Consider the following 24,664-nt stretch of genomic DNA (forward strand, 5'->3'; position numbering starts at 1 on the left):
TTTTTGGCTCTTGAAATTAAAACTGAGAGTGACATGAAGAATATTTAAAACCCTTACGAGAAATTCAGGAATTAAAGGCAACAGACTCCAGACATGGTAACAAGACAACGAGTACGGGAAATGTTTCCAACAAAGGGAGAAGCACAGGGACAAGTGTGTTGTGTCTCAAGGAGTGTGTTTTGAAGGTGACTGAAAAGGGATTGTTGGGTCCCTCCTCGAGTCTTTGATCCTCTGCCCTTTGACCTTGTTCATAAACTTGTCTTGCAAGTTCCAGAACCTTAATTCCGATCAAACATTGAGCTTTATGACACCTTGTTAGCAGAACACTTGCTGGGGGCCACTAGCTTATAATGCATGGGACCTAGAATCCCCATTTTGTCCCGTGATGAAGATAACCATCAGAAGTAGAACGTCCTACAAAGTCGGCGTTTGTCATTTTTAAGTGCAGTGACTTGATGGCACCGTGACACCAATTCGACAGGTCACCGTCTGTTTTCTTTTCCCCAGTCCCCCGACATATTAAAAAGGCAGAGGCTGTGCAATTAACAGAGAAGGAATTTGACTTTACGAGGCAAGTGGCATGCAGCATACAGTTTGCCAGCTAATTGGCACCAGTAGATAAGCTCTCTGGCCCCTGCGCAGCCTCGCACATCGTGCAGGAGAAATTAAATAATCCATCACTCATTTCAGCGCCTTGCACTTTTCTGCCTAGCAGATTGTAGGAAGCCACATGGTGACAGTAAAAAGGGAGTTAAAAAGAGTTATTGATGAGCAGCCTGTTCACATCAACCCTCATAATTAGAATATAGCCTTGATCTGTGCCGAGTGGCTTTGGTCTTCATGCTGTATGTGTTTTCCCTTTGTCTTCCATCCCAGCCAACTGCAGTAAACTCTTTTTCATATAGCATCTTTGACAGTAAGTGGCAACTTTTAGTGCTGGTGCTTCACAAATTTATTGCCCAGCCATTGCCTCTGTGAAGATCTTTTGGTCTTTCCATGTCTTTCCATGTCCATATTCCGAAATAGGGGCGGGTGAGGTTAACTGCATGGCTGTGTGTGGATGCGGACCCTCTAATAAATTGGTGCCCTGTACAGGGCTACTTTATGCTCATGGGAATAGACTCTGGCACCACTGACACCTTGAAACATATTAATAGAGGGTGAAAAGGTTATGTTATGTTGACCTTCATTATGTCTACTACCCCATAGTACCTCGGTGTAGCAGGCAACTGCTTCCATATTCCCTGACAGGCACATAGCTGGCACTGAGTTAAACAAGCAGCTTCCCAGTTTGTGATCCAGCATCTGACTCACTAAGTCAAACTGCCTTCCTCAACTAAGCTCTGCTAATGCCTTTTTTCCATAAAGAATATTGAGAATGCCCAGAACCTGCCCTACCACCCAAGCCTTTTCGTAGAAGGGACACACCGACATTTAAAGACTTCAATGAGGCCTTAGATGATGAGCATCTACTGTATGGAGCTAATGATCCATGTCACAATTCAAATGAGATGAAACTTCTAGTTATGGGGGCAATGTTTCAGCCTGAGTCCCATGGAGTGCGTTTGCAGTCTCCTTGAGGAAGCGCACCTCTGAGTTTACCAATGAGTTGCAAATATTACCAGTAGTCACCCCGTCAAAGGAAAGAGGTGACCTCTGAATCAGGTGAGTCGGATGGAGTTCATTATTGTTTGATAGCATCAAATTTAGACAGACAGACAGACAGACAGACAGACAGACAGACAGACAGACAGACAGACAGACAGACAGACAGATAGATAGATAGATAGATAGATAGATAGATAGATAGATAGATAGATAGATAGATAGATAGATAGATAGATAGATAGATAGATAGATAGATAGATAGATAGATAGATAGCCTATAAAAGACATTCACTCACTTGGAGGTATTCACATATTCTTGTTACAGAACACTAAATCCCAGTGAATGTAGTTTGGCTGTTCTGCCACTGACCAACAGAAAAACAATCTTCAGTGTTAAAGTGAAAACAGATCTCTGCCGAGTGGTCTAAATAAATAGAAAGTATAAACCACAAACTAATTTCATGCATAGGTATATGTATAGGTAATGTGATATGCCTAAATCATCACTGGTTCAGCCGATTGGTTTTAGAAGTTACAAAATGAGAGATCACCTCTGCGGGGTTACTGTTGATGGTAACATAAATTGTCCTTATCTGGAAGGTCCAAATTGTGGGGAGTCACCATGGTGGCCCTTTGGTCTGTGCCATCCACTTAATCCATTCTGCTGTTGAGATGGACCCTGAAGTATTTATAGGTTTGCCAATCTCCACTTTTTCCTCCTCATCCTCCTCAGTTACAGTGACTGGCACTTCCTGCAAAGAGGGTCACTGTTGGTATGAACTCAAATTGTAACTAACAAAAAAACAGATGTGGTATAAAGCACAGGGAGCCAGAGAGTGGTGATGTGTAGCATATTGGTCAGGCACCTTACTCTGTAATGTTACTAGCACTACCTAATACCAAAGGTGACTAAAGGGTACTGACTTTATTTGGCCCCTAGTAATGGGGTGATAAGACAATTCAAGCCTGATGGGTCTTCAGCCAAACTCAAAGCTTTGATACCCTGCTGAGTGAGTTAACAGAACACAGTCAAGCTGTACAAGTGACATTAAGTGAGCTCAAGCAGCCCACATCTTCACGTCGGCACACCTAATTGCACGACATTCACGTCTCAAGCAGGCCTGTGCACAGGGATGATCTGCTTTCTGGGACGTTGAACATCTGCTTACTTTAATCTTCTACCACATTAAAAGGAGAGTGGAGGAGTGTGCATACTGATTCAGCCATCTCTCTTCATCTGCAGGGCCAGTGCTGTGTCATCTTAGGGTTGGGCTTTGCATTGCTCACTCGGAATCAGTCACTTTCCATTCTGTAGTGGCCAGCAATGAGTCTGGCTCCAGTGGACATTATCTTGTTATAAAGCTACTCTCTTCACACAAGTGCACCCTGTCTCCTTTAGCCTTAAGATGACAGGCACTCTGCCACATCAAAGTAACAGCAGCCTTTCATCTAAAGACACCGATGCAAAATGTGGCCAGCACATACTGGCTCAGCCAGCGCTCAGGGCCATTACCTATCATCCCGACTCCTTCTTGAAGGAACTCCACCCCAAATCCATTAAGAAGAAAGCCGGCCACAGATGTTAGTAGGTGCAAACTCAAAAGTGTGCTTTTATCATGTCAGGCCTATGTGAGGCTGCTTTGTCTTATGGTGTTGGGGACCCTAAGGCTGTAAAAGGCTTCAACACCTGAGACAACTTGTTTTAAGTCATTATTGATTTGTTTTGAGACTCAGGTAAGTAAATATTCAAATGACTAACTTATAATGAACTGAAATTGAAACAAAACACCTGTGGAAATAAATGTGAACTTGAATATGAAACTGTACCAGCAGACACTGCTAATTGTATTTATTAATAGTAGAATCCAAAAATATAAAACGGGGCAGGCCATCTTGCCCATCAACATGTGTGTGCTGGTAGTTAGTAGGTGATTTCATTTCATCTTTTCTTAATTTTGCCATGGCTGGGTGGCCCATTTCATCATGTTGGAGTCCTCTGAAGACTTTAGAGCCCCCTCTCTTTAAGAATTCAATATACATTCCATCCATATCTGCCAGAGTACATTCCTGTTTCTTTGTTTTATTTAAAACTAGCCGTTCCCCGCAGCTACTGCCCACGCAGAAGTGAAACAGAGCCTGTCCGGCTCCCCACTCCTGACGTCACGCTCTCCCCACCCTCGGCCCACAGCCTCTATCTCAGTTTAGCATGAATATATCGCTCCTGCAAGCAAACTATGATTCTTAACGCGATGAGAGAAGTCGCAAAATCATCCGGAATGTTCAAACAAATTACAGAAAAAAACCCGATCTAAATCCGGACAGACAAATGTTGGATTTTATATAGAGAGAGAAATATGAACTTTGTCAAAATATCAAAAAATTACTGTAATCTTAGAAAACATCCCCATGTAGGCATTGCTGCTCAAAACTAAACAGATGCATGAGACTAAGACACTCTTTTTTTGTTGCAGGATGTTCCATACAGTAAGATCCCCCTTTATGTTAAGTAGAATACTTGTCAGCCAGCACACTTTCTAAGAGCAAGAAATATTAATATAATTTAAAACATGCAAAGGCACAAGGGGCTAAAAACAGTTGTCATTTATTATATGGTGTCTTACACAGCAGGCACTACTGCAAGGCACTTTAATCGTTCCACCCAATCATTCATTTTGGGAACCTTCTTTTTTCCCAAACAGTGACATTGTAGGCTGTAGGCTATGTTGACAGTACTGGGTGCAAGGCAGAAGCTCACCATGGATGGGACGGCAATCTGTCACAGGGAACACTCATACAAATGACACCACTCTCGCATGCCGAGGCCCTACCAGTCAACCTAACACACGTGGCTGTGTGATGTGAAAGGAAACAAAAGAACATGTAAACTCCACACAGACAATAGCCAGGCCACGAACTGAACCGGGGCAGCCGAAGCTGTGAGGCCGCAGCACTAATCACTGCCCCACTTTAGAATTAGGATGACACAATTCTGCTCCCACATTAGATTAAATATCCAATCCTCTTATATTCTCCACACACCCCAAACTGTCAACCCTCAATACCCCAATCCAACCCTCAGAGCTGCACGCCCCTGGCTTGCTGTCTAGATCCCTTCTTATGGGAGGCTCAGCGACAAGAAAAGGGCTTCTGAAGTACAATTTAACACAACCGTCTAGAATAAAATCCTGTCTGATCCATTTCTTAGCAAAACAACATTGAGACGCAGATGATGAGAGCTGGAGGCCCACAGTGCATTCCTTAATCCAAGCATTCTTTCAACTAAAGGGATTAGGGAGATGAGAATGCATTTGAAAGGAGAGGCACGCCAAAGACATGCTGTAGATGGCGCTAAATGACAGACAGGTAGATAGACAGACGTGAAATGCACTAAAAAGAAGATAGATACAGATAGATATGAAAGGCAATATTAAAAAGATAGATACAGATAGATATGAAAGGCACTATAAAAAAGATAGATATAGATAGATATGAAAGGCGCTAGAAAAAAGACAGATATAGACGGACATGAAATGCACTAAAAAGAAGACAGATACAGATAGATATGAAAGGCACTACAAAGTTAGGTAGATAGATAGATAGATAGATAGATAGATAGATAGATAGATAGATAGATAGATAGATAGAAAGAAAGAAAGAAAGAAAGAAAGAAAGAAAGAAAGAAAGAAAGAAAGAAAGAAAGAAACTGCATGATATGCTGGGCACTTTATATTAGTTAGATAGACATACAGTATACAAGAGGCGCTATATATTAAATAAACAGAAATTCATAAATATGCATGAGTTTTAAAGTAGATACATTCCTGTACAAGTCCTTTCCTGACTTCCAGCTAGAGAAATATGACAGGCACTATATTAGACATCCCTACTGTCAGTTATCAAATACACACAACACGCATCTTGTCATTTTGGTAAACCCCGTGATTTAACCCTGACTGTTAGGCCGCTCAGTTCTGGAGTTTGTTTCTTTTTCATTATTGTATTTGTACAGTACATCAATCAGAGCAGGTACGGGTCCACTGAGTGTCCTCAGAGTTATCTACCTGCATACGACCAGACTTTCACCTCATTCTGCAATTTATCAAATATAAGCACTCAGCTATGTGGAGAACAAGACTCATGTCTGCAGGGTTCATCCTCCATGTACAAATCACATCAAGTTCTTTCTTAGGATGAATTTTCACACACAGTTCACTCACTATTACAACTTGAAACAGCCAACCTGCCAGTAGAGTACATCCTTTGAGAAGAAAGCACAGTCCAAACTATTAAGAAAATAAAATGCTTACCTGCTTAGCAGAATCCATGGTGGTCCAGCGTGCGTTATCAGCCACAAGGAGGGGCAGAAAAAGACAAGAAAGAGAGAGAAGAATTAATGTCAGATTGCTTCTTATCACAGTCATGAGCACCACACAAGAGCTTCATTACATAACCTCAGAGTAACATAACTTAAATTTATCAAATCTGCTTAATGCAGTTCAGGGTTATAGGGTGGCTGTATCCCACCTTGCCAGCACTGGATGCAAGGCAAGAACCAAGCTGTTGAATTGTAAGCTTCAGTCACACTCACACCCATACTTGACCAATTTAGAACCAACAATTAACTTCAAAGGTGTCTTTGTGGATGTGAGAATCAAAACCAGAATACTTGGAGGAAAGCTTAGGCGGACACGAGCACTGGATGTATGGAAGTGAATAACAGTTTGAACTGGGAGAACTGTTATGGAAATTAGCCAGCTGCTTCCAGAGAAAATCTATAAAGACCAGGGACTCAGCCAACAGTCACAATTAGTCATCTACAGTGCAAGAGCAAGCCATCCTCTATAGGACTGCAAGCCAAAAGAAAAAAAGGGTAAAAATGAGATGTTCCATTGTGAATACCTTAAGCTGGCAAAACACTTTGATACAATAATGATCACTTTTTGAACTGTACTGTTTTCCCAGGCCATTTGGTTTACTTGTGGTAACCGAAAAAGCAATGAATGTCAAACCATCCAAGGAAAAAATCAAGAATTATATATCCTTCTCTAACAAGAGACAGACAGACAGACAGACAGACAGACAGACAGACAGACAGACAGACAGACAGACAGACAGATAGATAGATAGATAGATAGATAGATAGATAGATAGATAGATAGATAGATAGATAGATAGATAGATAGATAGATAGATAGATAGATACTAAAGAGACTGTACAGGATTGACAAATACAAAAGGTGCTTTGCAAAAAAAGAAAGGAAGATTGATTAGAAAGCCATAATACCAAATGTAAGTAGGTTACAGTAGGTAGCTGCTATTTGACTGACACCTTTATCCAAGGTGACAGCACTGGAAATATAATTAGTTACATTTAGTTTTCCATTTGAAACACAGTCAAGTACAGTGAGTTGCTCACAGTCACACAGTGTCAGTAGTGGGATCTGAATCCACAATTATGTCACATTGCCAGACAGACAGACAGGCAGACAGTAGCAATATTGGAATAGCAACACAACACAGAGACATTCTGACTTGCATGGCCATAGGACAGATAGCTAGATTCCTGAAGCTATCTCTGACCAGCTCTCTGATTGTCATTAAGGCATCTGATGTATAGCTGCATTAATTCTCACAGTAGCCATTAGGTTACAACTCTAATGTGGTGCTACTGAACAGAGAGATCGGTCAAATCAGAAGCTTCATGTGTAGGACATAAGTCAGACAAAGTAAGCAATTAGGTTGACCTCGCAATCAGCTTGTCTTTCCTCTCCAACTTTTTCTCTTTTCATTCCATTTCAGTTTATACACTAAGGTAAAGAAAGTGCACGCGTACACACACATACACACACATGTGGAGACGAGTCTTTGAGTTGAACCGCTGCCTGACTTAATTGGCCTGCCCCTATCTCTCTCTCAGCCCCCCGCTTGTTACGTGCACAAAGCGAGAAGTTTGTGACACCACTCCGAGTGACTGTAGTTCCAGGTCCCACTTCTAATGAGCCAGAAAATAGATTTTTTTTTTTGTCAGTCTGATGAAGCTGATAAGCAGACACTGAAGAAATCTAACGTGAAGTCTGGCTTTGAGAGCTATTTGATGTCTATCACGCTGCGTTTCACCTTGACCTGCAGAGGAAATCTCATTTTAGGCTAGCAAGCGTGGACTAGAACAGCAATGTGCAGGTCAGATAAAAGCTGTTAAGAGTTCACAGGAAAAAGAGAAAAAAAAAACAACGTCCTTTATTCAAGGACGGCTATCCCCAAACAGGGGAAGAGATTGAAATACTAACAGGGCTCAAGACAGTATTGCTTTTTAAATTTTTTGCCATCATAATGTCCTAATTCACTTATGACTAAAATGTTCATCCATTCTTGTGGATGGCCTACTCAGTTTTCAGATTGCTCTGAACTTTGAGGTGGCAGACCCCAGACATCACGGCCTCTTTCAATTTGCCAGCAGAGCAGCATTGTGTGCACTACAGACATGGCGTAAAACATCAGCTCTCTACAGATCATTTCTTATACCCACATTTCAAAGCTGCTTGATTCAATTTAGGGGTGCTGGAAGCGAGGCCTATCCCAGGAACACTGGACACAAGGTAGGAACTTGCCCAGGACAGGGTGCCATTTCTTTGAGGTTGCCGACGAACACTCATTCAAACAGGACCAATTCTGGGATCGCCCGTTAAACTAACCAGCCTGTTTTAGAGAATGTGAGATAAAAATGAAGGAAGTTCAAACATTGAAATAAGGAGAACTGTGCATGGAGAGAGCAGGCTTCATAATGTTCACCCAGCAGGAACTTCTCTTAGATGGACAGCAAGCCCACCACAAGGGCACACATTCAGTAGGCCAGTTTAAGGAGGCCTACATGCTGCTAGGGTCAACGCACATTGCTGCCCACCTTCCAGTGTTGACATCTGATTTGTAATTCAACAAAATGTATGATGGCTGGAGGTATGGTAGCTGAATACATCTGCAAGGCGTGTTAAAACTTTTTAATTTGATAGGCTGTTTTTAAGGGTGCAGGTGTAATATTCGCAGGGGACTAGCTGCCTACACTTTCCAGAGGAAATTAAATAATTAAAATGCCTAATCACAGTCATGAGTTGAATTCACACCCTCACACCTACATTACAAAAAAGGTGGAAAGCTGCACCTTGTTTAAAATTAGCACTAAGTCATGCCAACCTCCTTCGTAAAATACTGAAGAGGAAACATGCCAGAAGCTGGAAATCTGTTAACTGTTTTGTAAGGACGATTCTAATCGGATCTCCAAAAAGTTGAAGTGCCCAGCTCAAACCCTGGTGTGTGAACATTGAAGTCCTGTGATAGATTGATTTGCTTGTTCCTCTAGATTTGACCACAATGGACTGCAGCAATAGAAAGCAGACCACTGATTCTCCACTTCATTCATGAGAAATAAAAAAAACACCAAGCAATTATCAAATTCAGCCCAAGGTACAAGCGTGTGGTTTTGACTGCTGGTCAGGTGACCTCATGGCTCCCCTCACAGGTGTCCACCACTGATACAACAGGACGGTGACAAAGTCCAGCAAACCTTTGAAACCCAAGGGTGCAGCCAGAGAGCCCAGGAGATGTTTCTCAAGCAGAAGTTCGTCATCGTAAAAGAGTCAATCTTACATAATCCTCAGGAGACAATATGACGATGACCACTGAAGTAAAAGAACGCGTCAAGTGAGTGTATCGAGCTGGGCAGACGGCCATAATGGCCAGCTCATTAAGAGAAAAGCAAAAGAGGTGACTGAAACTCGGCTACGCTGATCATCAGATCCCAATGGGTGAGGAGAAATCTAAATGTAGAAATCTAAAACCCTTGTGTCCATTTTTACAACCAGCTTATCTTAGCTTGGAGGATGCTGTTAGGTGCTCAGCAGCAACGCAGGAAGAAATAATACAGAAAAATGGATCAATGAATAAAACCAACCGATGGCCCTGCTATAGTAGATCTGCTTCTAACCATTTGATAGATAGATAGATAGATAGATAGATAGATAGATAGATAGATAGATAGATAGATAGATAGATAGATAGATAGATAGATAGATAGATAGATAGATAGATAGATAGATAGATAGATAGATAGAAACTGTACAGAATTGACAAATACAAAAGGTACTTATAGAAAATAGAAAGGAAGATTGATTAGAAAGCCATTATAGAAAATGTATAGGTAGGTAGATGTCATTGGACTGATACCTTTATCCAAGGTGACAGCATTGGAAATACAATTAGTTACATTTATTTTTGCTTTTCCATTTGAAACACAGTCAAGTGCAGTGACTTGCTCATAGTCACACAGTGTCAGTAGTGGGAATTGAATCCTCAATTATGTCACATTGCCAGACAGACAGACAGACAGACAGACAGACAGACAGACAGACAGACAGACAGACAGACAGATAGATAGATAGATAGATAGATAGATAGATAGATAGATAGATAGATAGATAGATAGATAGATAGATAGATAGATAGATAGATAGATAGATAGATAGATGAACAGACTGTTCCCATCATGGTGAGACAATTCCCAGGTATATATTAGGGTGATCGTTCAGCTAGCAAGGTGAAAAACTTTACATGAACTTTATGTCTCTTCCATTGCTATTCCACAGAGCCTTTAGATCTGCCAAAAACGTTAGGCTGCAGCATTTAGGTGGGCACTTCATTGTAGTTTTACTCTGCACAGCTCCAGCTTTCAAGTATACAGGTAACTACAGGAATAACAGGCAAATGTATAACTCTTAATGCTTTTTACGTTTAAAAACAGTTTCTGCTGCACATTTCAAAAAGCAATTTATTCAGAATTTACAGAAAGCATCCAACACAGTCTCAAAGCTGGCTGCTCTGAAATGATGCCAGTAGGTAACTGGCTAAAAGATACTGTCCAAGACCACCACTACCAGATTAACACACCAGTAGGATCAGAGACCGCAATGGAAATGCAGTGAAGCTCAGCCATGCTACATTAAGGATGGCACGTCAAATAATTTCTTATTACAAGGCCACAGTAAATCTCGTTTCCATCAGGCTCCAATAAAATGTTTCATGACACTAAAGTTTGCTTGGGCAAATGGCTGACCTTAATAAAATGTTGATAATGGAGAATATATTGCTCTTTTATTAAACCAATATTGCTAAGCAGCTGACGTGCCTAGTTGTGTCCTGTAAATTGTTTTTCTTCTATAATCTGCTGTATTTCCCTGGGCTCACACCGGCTACTGCCTGACAACACTTCAGCTCCTGGATGGAGTTCTTTTTGCATGGAATTTTCATCTTCTTCCTTTGTCCCAAGGCAAAGCTCCACATCAGCTGACCCCACCAGCCCATTCACATTGGCAGACATGCCCCAGATGTACAAAACTGCTATTCGTGTGTCTCCTTTCAGTTCGCTGAGGTGTTAAGCGTCATGCTGTTGAGTAAACTGGATGTGGAATTAAAGGGTGACATTGGGGAAGAGTTAAGGAAAGCAGTCCTGCTGAAGCTTTCTCAGAGCCACCGCCACCGCCGCCACTGACGTTGGATGACTACACTCGCCTGCTCATTAGCAGCTCGACTTACCCGTCGCGTTTTATGCGGTGCAATTAGTTCCCAGAGATGAAAAACTCAAACAAAACAGACAGATCTGCTTCACCCGCTGAGTCACCCTTCTTGCCGTGTCTCCTGCTTGATCTCGCTACCGTGAATAGAATATTGGGGGTGGTGGGAGGCAGGAGGGAGGGTGTAACTGCCTGTTCCCAACTGGACCCAAATGCAATCACCTCTTTTTTTTTTCCTCCACTTTCTTTTCTCTTTGATTTAATTTGAGTTGGAGCCACTTAGCTGCAAAGACTGAGTGCTGGAGCGCATTTTGATCCTGTCTTTCTGCCCTTTTCCAATTAAACCGAATGCATAACTGCATGGCCGCCACGGAGCTGCAGCTGATTAAGTGAAAACTTTACTGCTTCTGCCGGAGTTCACGCTGTAACCCCTGCAGCCAAGAAAGGTGCGGTGTTATTTATTTATTTTTCTTTTAATGATCATAATGGCTAACACTGTCATTAGTTATGCAGTGACACATTTGCTTCAAGAGAGACACATTCAGTATTAATTTTAAATATCAGGTCTCACTAGGTTTACAAATTTGTTTCTATTTTAATTAAATGTATAGGAAATTAAGACGGCACGACTGAGCAGCTGCTGCATCATGGTTTCAAATCCCAGTTGACTATGTGAAGTGTACATATTCTATCACAACCCCAAAGATCTGCAGCATGAAATAAATAGTGACTCTACAGGTGGGTGTGGGCGAGTGGGCCTTGTGATGGACTGTGGCTCCATCCTGGAATTTTCTCTGCCCTGCACTCACTGCTGCTGGACTAGTCTCACCATCTACAGAAGTTCTCAGATGACTGCTTCACTGTAGGTTGCACTGATAAAGGAGGAGGTCTTATGGTGCTGCAGAGAACCCCCTTTAGCTCAATGTCAGCAAGATAAAAGAGTTGATGGTGGACTCATGGAATGTCAAGGAGCTCCTGAGACCAGTCATCATCCAAGGAGATGAAGTGGAGGTGGTGTAGAGCTGTAAGTACCTGAGGTTCCATATGAACAGCGAACTGGACTGCTCTGACAACACAATGGCGCCATCTAAGAAGGTGCCAGAGCAGACTGTTCTTCCTGAGGAGACTCAAGTTCTTTGATGTGTGCAGCAAGCTGTTGGAGATGTCTTCCCGGTCCATTGTAGATTGTGAGTTGTTCTACACTGTGGTCTCCTAGGAAAGTGATGCAAAACGCCTGAACAAACTAATCAGAAAAGCCAGCTCTGTCATAAGATTGGCCAGGGACTCTCTAGAGCAGGAGTTCACAACTCTGGTCCTGGAGGGCCCCAGCGGCTGCAGGTTCTCATTCTAACCCTTTTCTTAATTAGTGACCTGTTTTTGCTTCTAATTAACTTCTTTTGAATTAATTTGAATGGACTTGCTTTTTAAGATTTGTTCCCCTGAATTTCTTCATTGTTCCTCTGAATTGCTTCATTTCTTTCCTTAAATGGCACCCAAACAGAAATGAAATGTGAAGTGAGTGAGCCATAAGAAGACCAACTAAGTCAGGGCCTCAAACTCCAACCAGTTGCTTAATTAGGTGCCGATTCTTGTTGTTAATTAAACCCGTTCTTTAATTCCATGGCTTTTTGCTGTGCTTGTGGTGCATTAGCAGACATTTCTGAAACTGTTGATTTTCTCTTTTCTCAGCGGACTGTTAAAATGCTTTGGACACCTGAGCAGATCAGCATTTCTGAGACCTTCACCTTTCTTTATTTTCAGATATTGCATGATCACCAAAGTTTTTTGGTTAATTTTATATATCACTAGACGTCCCCCGTGGCTCCGCCCGCGTAGTAGTGAAACAGGTCAAACTTTAAAAATCAATAAGCAAACAGGTATCGCTAGCTAAAAAGAGGCAAGGTATGCTCCAAAACAGGCTGGTGCGTGAGTGAGGAGGGCCCTGCCTGGCTCCCTACTCCTGAAGTCATGCTTCCCCATCTCCTCAGCCCACAGCCTCTGTCTCGGATTAGCACAAATAAATCGCTGCTGCACGCGAACTATGATTCTTAGCGCGATGAGAGAAGTCACAAAATCAACAGGAATGTTCAAGCAAATTATATGAGGGCAATCCCAAAAGTAAGGTCTCCTATTTTTTTAGAAATACAAACAACCGTTTATTTTCTATAACGTTTACATCATTTTAAAGGTTAAAGACTTATTTGTTTTTCTACATAATCGCCACTTCGGTCGATGCATTTTTGTAGACGCTGTGGTAGTTTTAGAATGCCCATGTCATACCAGCTCGCCACCATGTCCTTCAGGAAGCATTGAACCTCATCTGTCACCTCTTCGTCGGAGTAGAATTGCCTTCCAGACAAATGTTCTTTCAACTTAGGGAACAGGTGGTAGTCACTGGGTGCCAAGTCCAGACTATAGGGTGGGTGGGTGATGAAGTTTGTGGATGACGGCCAGGGTCCATGCCTGGCCAGTACGTCCCTTCTACTTATATTCCGGGGGAGCAGCCATGGACTCCTCAATACCTCCCCCGGGACGCTTGGTGGCAGCCTCCCTGGTTGATGATGCCTCAGTTTCCCACAGGGTTTCATGGGAGATGGAGTTCTTCCCAACCCTGTGGGGACCTGGGATGGCTGCCAGGGGGTGAGGCAGAGATAGTTAAGCCCAGCTGGTCTAATCATTGGGCCCACATGGGAATGCAATTGAGAACAGGTGAGCAAGCACCAAGAGCACTCCTGGGAGGGCCATAAAAGAAGCCAGCAACCACCACTCAGGGCCAGAATCGGGAGGAAGAGGACGAGGTGCCTGAGAGGAGTGGTGGTGCCAACAGAAGGATTGCTGTCATTATAAAGAGGTACTTTGGGACTGTGTTATACCTGTGGGGTTCACAGGGAAGACGTGCCCCACAGGTGAAGAAAAAGATTTATTAGTGTTGATTGTGTTAAGTGCTTGTGGGACTGTGCTGGGCCTGTGGGACACGAGGAAGATGTGCCCCACGGCTGAAGAGACAATAAAAAGATTTGTGTACAATTTATACGTGCCTCAGTGTGAATCTGTGCCAGGTCGGACGCTTATATAGCGCCTTATTCACAAGTTCCAACCGCCGATCTATACGCATGTTTTCCTCAACCTTCGCCACTGTCTCGTCGGAAATTGACGGTCTATTGCGCGAACTTCGCACTTTGCGGTAGCGTTCAACGGGAGCTCCATTTTCAAGGGCTGCCAAGCCAAGATTGAGCATCCCAGCGAAGCCGCACATGCTTGTTTGGGAGTGGAGGAAGCACCAATTACAACAGTGTAGCCAACAGCCATACGAACAGTTTCTCTACGCCCCCACCTCTTTGGATGCCTTACTTTTGGGATTGCCCTCATAGGGAAAAAAAAAACGATTTAAATCTGTTAAGAAGTTCTCTCGTTCATTAGCTTTGCAGAGGTAAGGAAAGCCCTGAGGCTGGTGCACGAGTAAGGAGGTCTGCACCACCCTTCCCTCGGCCTGCTGCGTCTCTCTCGGATTCGTGCAAATAAATCGGTACCGCAAGCGAACTATGATACTTAACATGATGAGAGAAGTCACAAAATCAACCGGAATGTTCAAGCAAATTATAGAAAAAAACCCAATCTAAATCCGTCAAGTAGTCCTCTCGTGAAAAGCAGACAGACGTTGGATTTTAAATATATAGAGATTATTGCTTGGCTGCTAATTAAGGAAAAAGAAACAATTAAGGGGCCTGAGTCTTCATGAGCAAGTCAAATAAAAAGAATTCAAAAGAAGTGAATTAGCAGCAAAAATTAAGAAAAGAGTTAGAATGAAAACCTGCAGCCACTGCAGCCCTCCAGGACTGGAGTTGGGGACCCCTGCTCTAGAGGATGTTGTGGAAAAGAGGATGGTGGCAAACCTGGATGCCATCATGAACAATTCTGCCCACCCTCTCCAGGAGGGTGCTTTCTTGAAGTACTTTTAGCCATATGCTTGTACCTCCAGGGTGTAACAAGAAATGCCTCTCAGGATCTTTTCTGTCTGCTGCCATTAAGCTTTTCAACACTTGCTACCGAAATCCTGTCCTTCAGTTCAGCCGGAAGCTACAGAGAGATGGAACGGGCTCAGGCTGCTATTGTTATCTGAACATAATATTTATTGTGCTATATGTTTTTATTCTGTTGTCTTTATATTCTGTGTTTTTGCTGAGGTATGCTTTTGAATTTACCCATGAGGTTTAATAGAGTATATCTAATTTAATTCATTTTATGACTTTGACCTTCTCTTTAAAGCAAGAATAACAAGTACTGTACACGCCAAGATGGATGGAATGGGGGTTAAGCAATTCAGACTTGCAGGCAACTATCTGCTTTGTTCATGGACTTTTTGGTTGCCAACCCCCTCTGACCATTCTAATAATCAAGCTGGAGGTGGTTGGGTGGGCACAGACACAGAGGAAGAAGGTCAGCTTCTTCACAGATGTGCGTAGATGGCACCATTATGTGCCATTTGGACAACCTTTTGTCTGATACACATTAAATGCACATTTCCATTGATTTAAATAAAATCAGACATATGAGAGCAAACAGCATGAAATAATGATCTTAATGAGCTTGCATGCCGAAGGAACAAAGATTAAAGATTGCTTCTCTCCACGCTTCATATGCCGGTGCCCAAGGTTTCCTTGATTGAACAGAAAGCAGGATTTCAGCTCACATAAAATGAAGTGAAATTCTTGGCAGAGACGAGTAGCTGACGGCATAACTGTTCACATTTCAGTCAATATGGCTCAGGAAGTCTTAGGTGAGCCACACAGACTGCAGGCCTTCATCCTTTATCGAGTTCTGGAAGCCCCATTGAACTTGTTGGTGCTCTGCTTCCATGCACCCTGAGCCATATCTAGTCTCCCATTGCCTGCCATTGAAAAAGAATGTCGCTGCTTGATGCTACCACCACTGTGACAAATCATTGCAATGGTATTGCAGAGGTGAGGAGCAGTGCCTGCTTTCTTCCAGTCATGACACTAATCTTGGTTTAGTCAGACCAGAGAACCTTATTTCTCATAGTCTGAGAGACCCTCTTCAAACTCCAAGCAGGCTACCATGTGTCTTTTAAGTGAGGGAAGGTTTCTGTCTGGTCATTCTATCATAAAAACCACATTAGTAGAGTGTTGCAGTGATGTTTGTCCTTTTGGAAGTTTCTCCCATTCTCACACAGGTTTTCTGGAGCTTAACCAGAGTGACCATCAGGTTCTACAGTATGTCACTTCTCTTACTCATCTCCCACGATTGCTCAGGTTGGTGAGGTGGTCGGCTCTTGAAAAGAGCTGTGATTGCTGCAAATGTCTTCCATTTATGAATTACGAAAGCCTCTTTGATCCCAGGAACCTGACTGATGCAGGTTCTCTTAATCTGTGCCTCAATACAATTCTTTCTCTAAGCTCTTCGGGCAATTCCTTCAACTTTATGGCTTATTTGTTGTTCTGATGCACCTTGTTAACTGTTGGACCTTCTATTTACAGGTGAGTGTCTTTCCTAAACCTATCTATCTATCTATCTATCTATCTATCTATCTATCTATCTATCTATCTATCTATCTATCTATCTATCTATCTATCTATCTATCTATCTATCTATCTATCTATCTATCTATCTATCTATCTATCTATCTATCTATCTATCTATCTATCTATCTATCTATCTATCTATCTATCTGTTATATAGTGCCTCTTCTATCTATCTATCTATCTATCTATCTATCTATCTATCTATCTATCTATCTATCTATCTATCTATCTATCTATCTATCTATCTATCTAATCTTTTAATGTTTACTTACCTGTGTCTCAAAGCAAATCAAAAATGACTTACAACCAGTTGTCTCAGGTGCTGAAGCTGATTACAGCCTCAAAATCTGGAAGTCCAACACCATCTGACAAAGCAGCCTCACATGGGCCTGACATGATAAAATCACACTTGAGTTTAATCTATGAAGAGAACCTGTTGTCATGCCTAACATTTCCTATTCAGCCAAACACCACACTGACATCACATTGTGTCATTATGCCATGTTCTACTGATGCCATCCTTAGCTAACATATTGTAGTCATTGATCAACCATCTTTGGGTTCACTACTTGCATTTTTGACACATTTAAATGATTTTTTAGTGGAAAGCTTTAGCTTTATCTATCTGTCTATCTATTGTAGATGCCAGAGGGGCTGGATGCACATCCCGGCCAGAAGAGGGGATGATTCCTTACCTGGATGGCAGGCTCCTAACAGACAAACAGGCATCCCGGCCACAGAGGAGAAAGGAATCAGACCGGGAAGAGAGGTACAGATAGGATGGATGGAGAGCCAACTGGAACTGGTTGATGTTGCTGGGGACTTTTTACTTTCCCAGCACATTAGATGGCAGAGGCCCTGGATATTGAAGCCAAGTATTGAACCAGTAGAGCATGCTGGGACGTGTAGGCCAGCAACACAAGGGGGCACCGCAGAGAGATGCGGTCCCTAAAATAAGACTTATGTATGGCTCTGGCACCGGAAGTTCTCCCGGGTCCTTAATAAAAGGAAACACACTCCCTTGTTCAGGTGAGTCAGAGTTGGGAGGAAAGAAGGCAACACTCAACTGGAGGAGGGCAGTGTGGTGGTAAAAGGCTTTGGAAGGAGAAGAAATAATTGTGGAGAGAGAGAAAGAACCTGTGCTTGTGCCACTTTAAGGTACTGTGAGGGTAAATTTGGCTAATAAGCCATTCTTTATTTGAACCCAGGACTCTTGGTGTGTTCGTGTTGGGGTTTGAGGCAGGCTAATCCTGTGTAATCAACTGAACTGGCCATAGCTGGACTCCAAACCAGGTGTAGAAACATATTGGATGACCAATAGAATGGGAGGCACCTGAGGCCAATTCCAGGGTGTTATAACAAAGTCTCTGAATACTTGTGTCAATGTGATATTTCACTTTCATATTTTTAGTAAATTTGTAAAAATTCCTAATTTCCTGTTTTCACTTTCTCATTCTGGGGTATTGAACGTTGCTTGATGACAGGAAAAAAATGAATTTAAATGATTTTAGGCTGAAACTTAAGAAACGTACGAAGGTATTTGAAGACTTTGAGTCCATTGTATATTCAAGTGAGTCCTAATCGACTGGAAAGAAAAGAAAATTCAGTTTGCAAACAGTTCTGTCACCTGTAAGCACAGCCTAAATTGTCTATCCCTAAGTGTGTCCGCATGAGTAAGGATATGAGATCTAATAAATAATATAATAAAAAAGAAATAGATAGTAATGATAATAAAGTGTAAATTCTGAATCTTGAATCTGCTAAATTCTGATTAAACCTACCAACCGCCTCACACGAGTGTCCATTAGGACAGGTGCTCACACTCGTGATATGTGTTCATCAGATATAAATAAAATAATGTTCAATACTGAAAGATTATTAAAAGACAAAACAACCGCACTAAGGGCAGAGTGATCTGATCACCCTGTTGTGCATTTTTCTCTTGTCAGGACTACAACAGCTAAGCCACAGGGCTCAGAGCTTGCAGCGAGTGGCTAAACGCAGACCACACGGTATGGATTTATGCTTCAAGTGCTGCATCACTGGATTTGTGCAGTGGGCCTGTTTATTATCAACGGTAGAAGGAGCGTTATCAGTTCTCATCAATGCCATACAAATGAGCTTACTAGTAGGCTTACTGCTAGCTATTTAATGAGCAGCCACATCAGCAAAGTGTTTACAAAATATGTATGATATGACTGCCATCTGAATTATTGCTGTTACGAACCATAGCTTTAAAATCTTGTGGACAAACCTTAACCTCTTTTGTAAATAACGCATATTTAAGTTGCATCACTATTGGGTGAGAACACCAAAAACTGCAGTTTCTAATTATCTGTATGATATTTGCAGTTTCCTTTCATATCCTAAACACTTGTGGCTTGATTTGATTGGCGTCTCTAAATGACGCCACTTTAAACTATGGCGGGTATATGTGTTTGTGCGCCCTCTGACAGACTGGCACTCTGCACAGGCCTGGCCTGGATCTCGTCTTCAGCCAGATGGTGTTGGACTCAAACAGTGAACAAAAAGAATGGATGGAGATCTGCTTTACATTCAACTGAACATTTTATTTGTACTGTAATAAAGCACACTGGGGCATATGTTAGCACTGCTTCTTCACAGTTCCAGTGCCCCAGGTTCAAGCTCAGTCACCGTCTGTGTACAGTTTATCTCCCACATCATGTGGCTTTTTTTTTCCAGTAAGATGATCTCCTCCCTAACTAGTTGTCAAGCAAACTCTAACATGGACAATATGATTTAGTGTGTCTCACATTGGGATCCCTGGCATCTGATGCATCTAGAACAGACCAACTCTCTGCAGTCATGAAATGAAATAGAAATGAATAAAAGAATACTCCATATAGCGCCTTCAGAAAGTCTTCAGACGTCTTTGCTTTACTCACATTTTGCTGTGTTTCAGCCTTGTGCTAAAATCATTTAAATTCTTTTTTGTTTCGTCATCAAGCTACACTTAATAAACCATAATGACAAAGTGATAAAAAGGATTTTACATTTTTTTGCATATTTATTAAAAATACAAAAGTGAAATATCACATTGACATAAGTATTCACCCCATTCATTGTGATACTTGATATTTTACATCCCATTCTACTGATCATGACTGAGATGTTTCTACATCATGTCTGGAGTCCTCCAGTGGTCAATTCAACTGACTGCACATAATTACTTTTCCATTTATTTATTTGGCTAACACTGTTATCTAAGGCGACTTACAACATTTATGATACAATTGGTTACATTTCTTCTGCTTTTCCAGTTGGAGCACAGGCAGATCAAGTGACCTGCTCATAGTCACACAGTGTCAGTAGCAGGATTTGAACCCACAACTTTAGAATTTGAAGTCCAAAGCCTTAACCGCTACACCACACTGCCACCCTAATTAGGAAAGTATATAGAAAGTCCCACAGTTGACAATGTGTATCAGAATAAAAACTGAGCCATGAGGTCAAAGGAACTCCCTGTTGAGCTTAGAAACTGGACTGTGTCAAGACAGAGAGCTGGGGAAAGATACAAAACATTGAAGATTCCCAACAGCACAGTGGCCTCCATAACTCTTTAATGAAAGAAGTTTAGAATAACCAGAATTCTTCTTAGAGATGGCCATCTGACCAAACTGAGCAATCCGGGCCAATGCAAGAGACGTGACTACGAACCTGATGGTCACTCTGACTGAGCTCCAAAGAACCTGTGTGGAGAAACTTCCATCCATCCATTTTCCAACCCGCTGAATCCGAACACAGGGTCACGGGGGTCTGCTGGAGCCAATCCCAGCCAACACAGGGCACAAGGCAGGAAACAATCCCGGGCAGGGTGCCAACCCACCGCAGGACACACACAAACACACCCACACACCAAGCACACACTAGGGCCAATTTAGAATTGCCAATCCACCTAACCTGCATGTCTTTGGGAGGAAACCAGAGCGCCCGGAGGAAACCCACGCAGACACAGGGAGAACATGCAAACTCCACACAGGGAGGACCCGGGAAGCGAACCCGGGTCCCCAGGTCTCCCAACTGCGAGGCAGCAGCGCTACCCACTGCGCCACCGTGCCGCCCGTGGAGAAACTTCCAAAAGGATAATCATGAATGTAACACTCCACTGATCTACGGTTTACAAAAGACCTGTCAGACAGAAGTAAAGGACACAAGGACTTTGCACGAAGGCACCTGGAGGACTCTTAAACTGTGAACAAAAAGATTCTCTGATCTGATGAAACCAATATTAGCATCATTTGTGTAGGCCACCAGCTACTGCTACTGTTCAATGCCATGCCAACAGTGAAGCTCATGGTGACAGCATCATGTTGTGGGGTTGTTTTCTGTGGCAGGGACTGGCAGACTAGACATTGTTGAGGGAAAGCTGAATGGAATGAAGTATAGAGATATCCTTAATGAAAACCTGGCCCAGAGTGCTCTGGACCTCAGACTGGGCCAAAGGCTCAACTTGAAACATTGCAAGGACCCTAAGCAAAAAGCAAATGCAATACAGAAGAGGCAAATGGACAGCTCTGAGAATATTCCTGAATAGTCCAACCAGATTCTTGAACCCAATCGAACATCTCAGGAGAGACAGGAAAATAGCTGTCTACTGGTCGTCTCAATCCAACCTGACAGAGCTTGAGAGGATCTGCCTGAGAAGAACAGCAGAAGATCCCCAAATCCAACTGTGCAAAGCTTGTCATATCAAACCTAAGAAGACTCCAGGCTGAAATCGCTGCCAAAGGGGCTTCAAGGAACTGCTGAGTAAAGGGTCTCAGTACTTATGTCAATGTGAGTGTGGTAAAGTGAGGTCCCCGGCTCATTGCCTTTTAAAATAAATAATCGCCACACTCATGGATTAAGGAGGTGGCGTGGTAGTGTGGCTGGAGTGGTTCCCGGACGCGATGCCGTGCGGGCGCTTCCACACTTAGGTGCACAGAAGAGGAATCATCTCCATGTCCGTAATTGATGCTGGGAGCTCCTAATCGCCACACCTGGGCCATGTCCCCACATATAAAATGAGAAGCACGAGTGCGAGGGGGGAGAAAGAAAAGGGGAGATGGAAAGGGACGAGAAAAGGATCTGAGGTTAATAGGCGGCTGAAGAGCAGTCTCGGGGAAGACAATCTGGCCACCTAGAGAGGACAGGCAGCACAAACAGGGGCCCCGCGAAGGAGCGTAGGTTGTGGCGCTCTAGGGCTGATTCGCCCCACTGATCATTGACAGTTGACCTCCCCAGGGATCCGAGATACAATAGCGGGTGCGTGAAGGATGACGGGAGAAGGGCCTTAGCTGGTGAGTCTACGCCAGCTGCACGAGTTATGGGTGAGCCGGGGAGACGAAGAAGGAGGTGGGCTGGGATCTGAAGAAGCCAGTGACTGCATTTTTAACCTCTGCTTTTAATGGATTTATTTATTGTGTTTTTATTACCCACTATTCACTTGTTTTTATGGATTATTGATTTAGGGATTTTTTGAGCACTGAACTGTAGACACTGTTTTTGGATTTGTTTTGGCTCTTTTTAATAAAAGCACAGAACAATTTTTGCACCATCCCCTTGCTCCATGGGTGATTTGTCCCCATCTGTCAGCTCATTCGGTCATAACTATCAACGATGTTGGGTTCGAGAGGCCCCTAAAATGGAGCCTGGAGGGGACTTGCAACGTCACAGTGAGATTTCAATTTTTTTAAATACATTTGCATAATATTCTAAAATTCTGTTTTTCATTTGAGATTCTGGGGTATTGAGTGTTGTTTGATGTGTGGAGAAATAAATTTAAGTGATAGCAGCCCAAGACTGCAATGTAGAAAAATGTGTAGAAAGTGAAGGGGTCTGAGTGCTTTCTGAATCCACTGCACACATTCATCGTCTACACAGAGCCAGTGTGGGGGGCTATAGAAATGCCAATGGAACTGAGCCGACGAGAGTCACTCAGCCTTGTTATACACAGAATAGGATTTTAAGGAAACGTCCAGAGTATTAGTTAACCAGGCAGAACAGCCACATGTGATAAAGCGGAATCATCTATTTGCAGCTTCTGCTACAGTCCGTGGCGTGATGGCAGATATACAGATTACAGGTTGTCTTCAGGTTCTTTTCTTGATGAGTAGGGGGAGGATGGTGGGGATTTGGCATAACCGAGATCATAAGAGCAGCCGGTAAGAGAGGTCCAAGGCGTACCCTCCTGGATACAAATGTCAAGCACTTCAAATCTCCTTTAAATACTTTGCTTTCCTTATTTTTCAAAAAAAGCCCCTTGACAGGGGAACTTTGCCTGACCTGCATCCATAGATAGTATTTTCAATTGAGAGACCAAAAAAAAAAAATCACCCCTCAGCTCCCTTTTCCCAGTCTCTCTGTAGTAAGAGCCCACAGAAGATCGAAAAGACTTCAAGGAGACAGGCAGCTGCTTTGTTCACGCTGTCGGCTGTAAGAAAAAGCAACCCTTCCAGCAATCTGCTCTGTGATTCCAAGCAAAATCGACAGCTAGATTGGAAAGTTTAAAACCCAAAGAAAGGTCAGCAGATATGGGACCAAAAATAAATCCTGATAGGGAAAAGTATACTGCATTTTTTTTCTGTTTTTTCTTTAGCAGAAGCCTGAGTGGATCGGAAGTCACATTTCAAAACGTAGTTAAAGCAAATACCAGCAGCAAATCGGAGCCGTCAGCCTGGAAAAAAAAAATGAGGGACCCTGGCATTTAGGGATCTCCAGGAGGATGATGGATTTGAAAGGACGGGGCAATGAAGACTCAGAGAATTGGCGGCATCACCGCACTAAGAGGGCAGGTCATAGAATGCAAACACCTGGAAAGAAGTGGGACCCCCACCACGGATGGGACTAATAATGAAACCAAAAGTGAGAAAAACTGGAACTTGTAGTAAGGCTGTTGGCAAAAAAAAAATGAAAAAAGGGCACAGGGCAAGTGGACAAAACACAGGGTGTCCATAAAGTTCGTGTGCAATTTAAAATAGTTGTAACTTTGAAAGTATATGTGATAGAAAGAATCTGTAAAAAGCATTAGGAAGAAGAAACACTTACATTTTTTATTGTTAGTGTTAATTTTCAACATGTCCACCATCATTACTAATACAAAGGGTCTCAGAAAACATTTTCAAGCTGATTTTCAGTAATACCAGTAATCACATCAGTTATCTTCGCTTGCAAGTCTTCTAAAGATCGAGGTTTGGTTCAATAAACATTAGTTTTCACATGTCCCCATAAAAAGAAATCTAATAGAGCCAAATCTGGCGAATGTGGAGGCCAAGAAAATGGTCCACCTCTTCCAATCCACCTGTTAGGGAATTTCTCATATAGAAACTGTCTAACATGCAAAGCAAAGTGACAAGGAGCGCCATCTTGTTGAAATACTGCACTCTCTATCACTCCTAATTGTTCAAGTTGAGGAATAAAGTAATTTTGTAGCATTTCTAAGTAGCTATCACCTTCCACCCATCCATTTTCCAACCCGCTGAATCCGAACACAGGGTCACGGGGGTCTACTGGAGCCAATCCCAGCCAACACAGGGCACAAGGCAGGAAACAATCCTGGGTAGGGTGCCAACCCACCGCAGGACACACACAAACACACCCACACACCAAGCACACACTAGGGCCAATTTAGAATCACCAATCCACCAAACCATTAACAACAAAAAAGAATGGCCCTAGGACTCGATTTTTCCCAAAGAACACCACACAATTAACTTTGGGAGAATCTCTTTCATGTTCAACAGACTCATGTGGATTTTCAGTTCCCCAAATACGGCAAAAATAAAACTAATGACAAAAAAAAAATAGATACATCAAGCTTTCTAATCCTTTTTACAAATTTTTTCTATCACGTATATTTACAGAGTTTACAACTATTTTAAATTGCACATGGACTTCATGGACACCCTGTATTATTAAAGTGATATTGAGAACAGGTCATCCACCTGACGCTAAGAC

At 42.5% G+C, this 24,664-nt stretch overlaps 1 protein-coding gene across 1 annotated transcript in view; it reads right to left on the bottom strand.

The window, feature by feature from the left end:
• The window catches only part of sdk1a (sidekick cell adhesion molecule 1a), a 1,749,737-nt gene that overhangs the window by 1,311,624 nt on the left and 413,449 nt on the right, over positions 1 to 24,664 (bottom strand). The window lies entirely within an intron of this gene.

The sequence above is a fragment of the Erpetoichthys calabaricus genome, chromosome 11, assembly GCF_900747795.2.
Source record: "Erpetoichthys calabaricus chromosome 11, fErpCal1.3, whole genome shotgun sequence".
Lineage (NCBI taxonomy): Eukaryota > Metazoa > Chordata > Cladistia > Polypteriformes > Polypteridae > Erpetoichthys > Erpetoichthys calabaricus.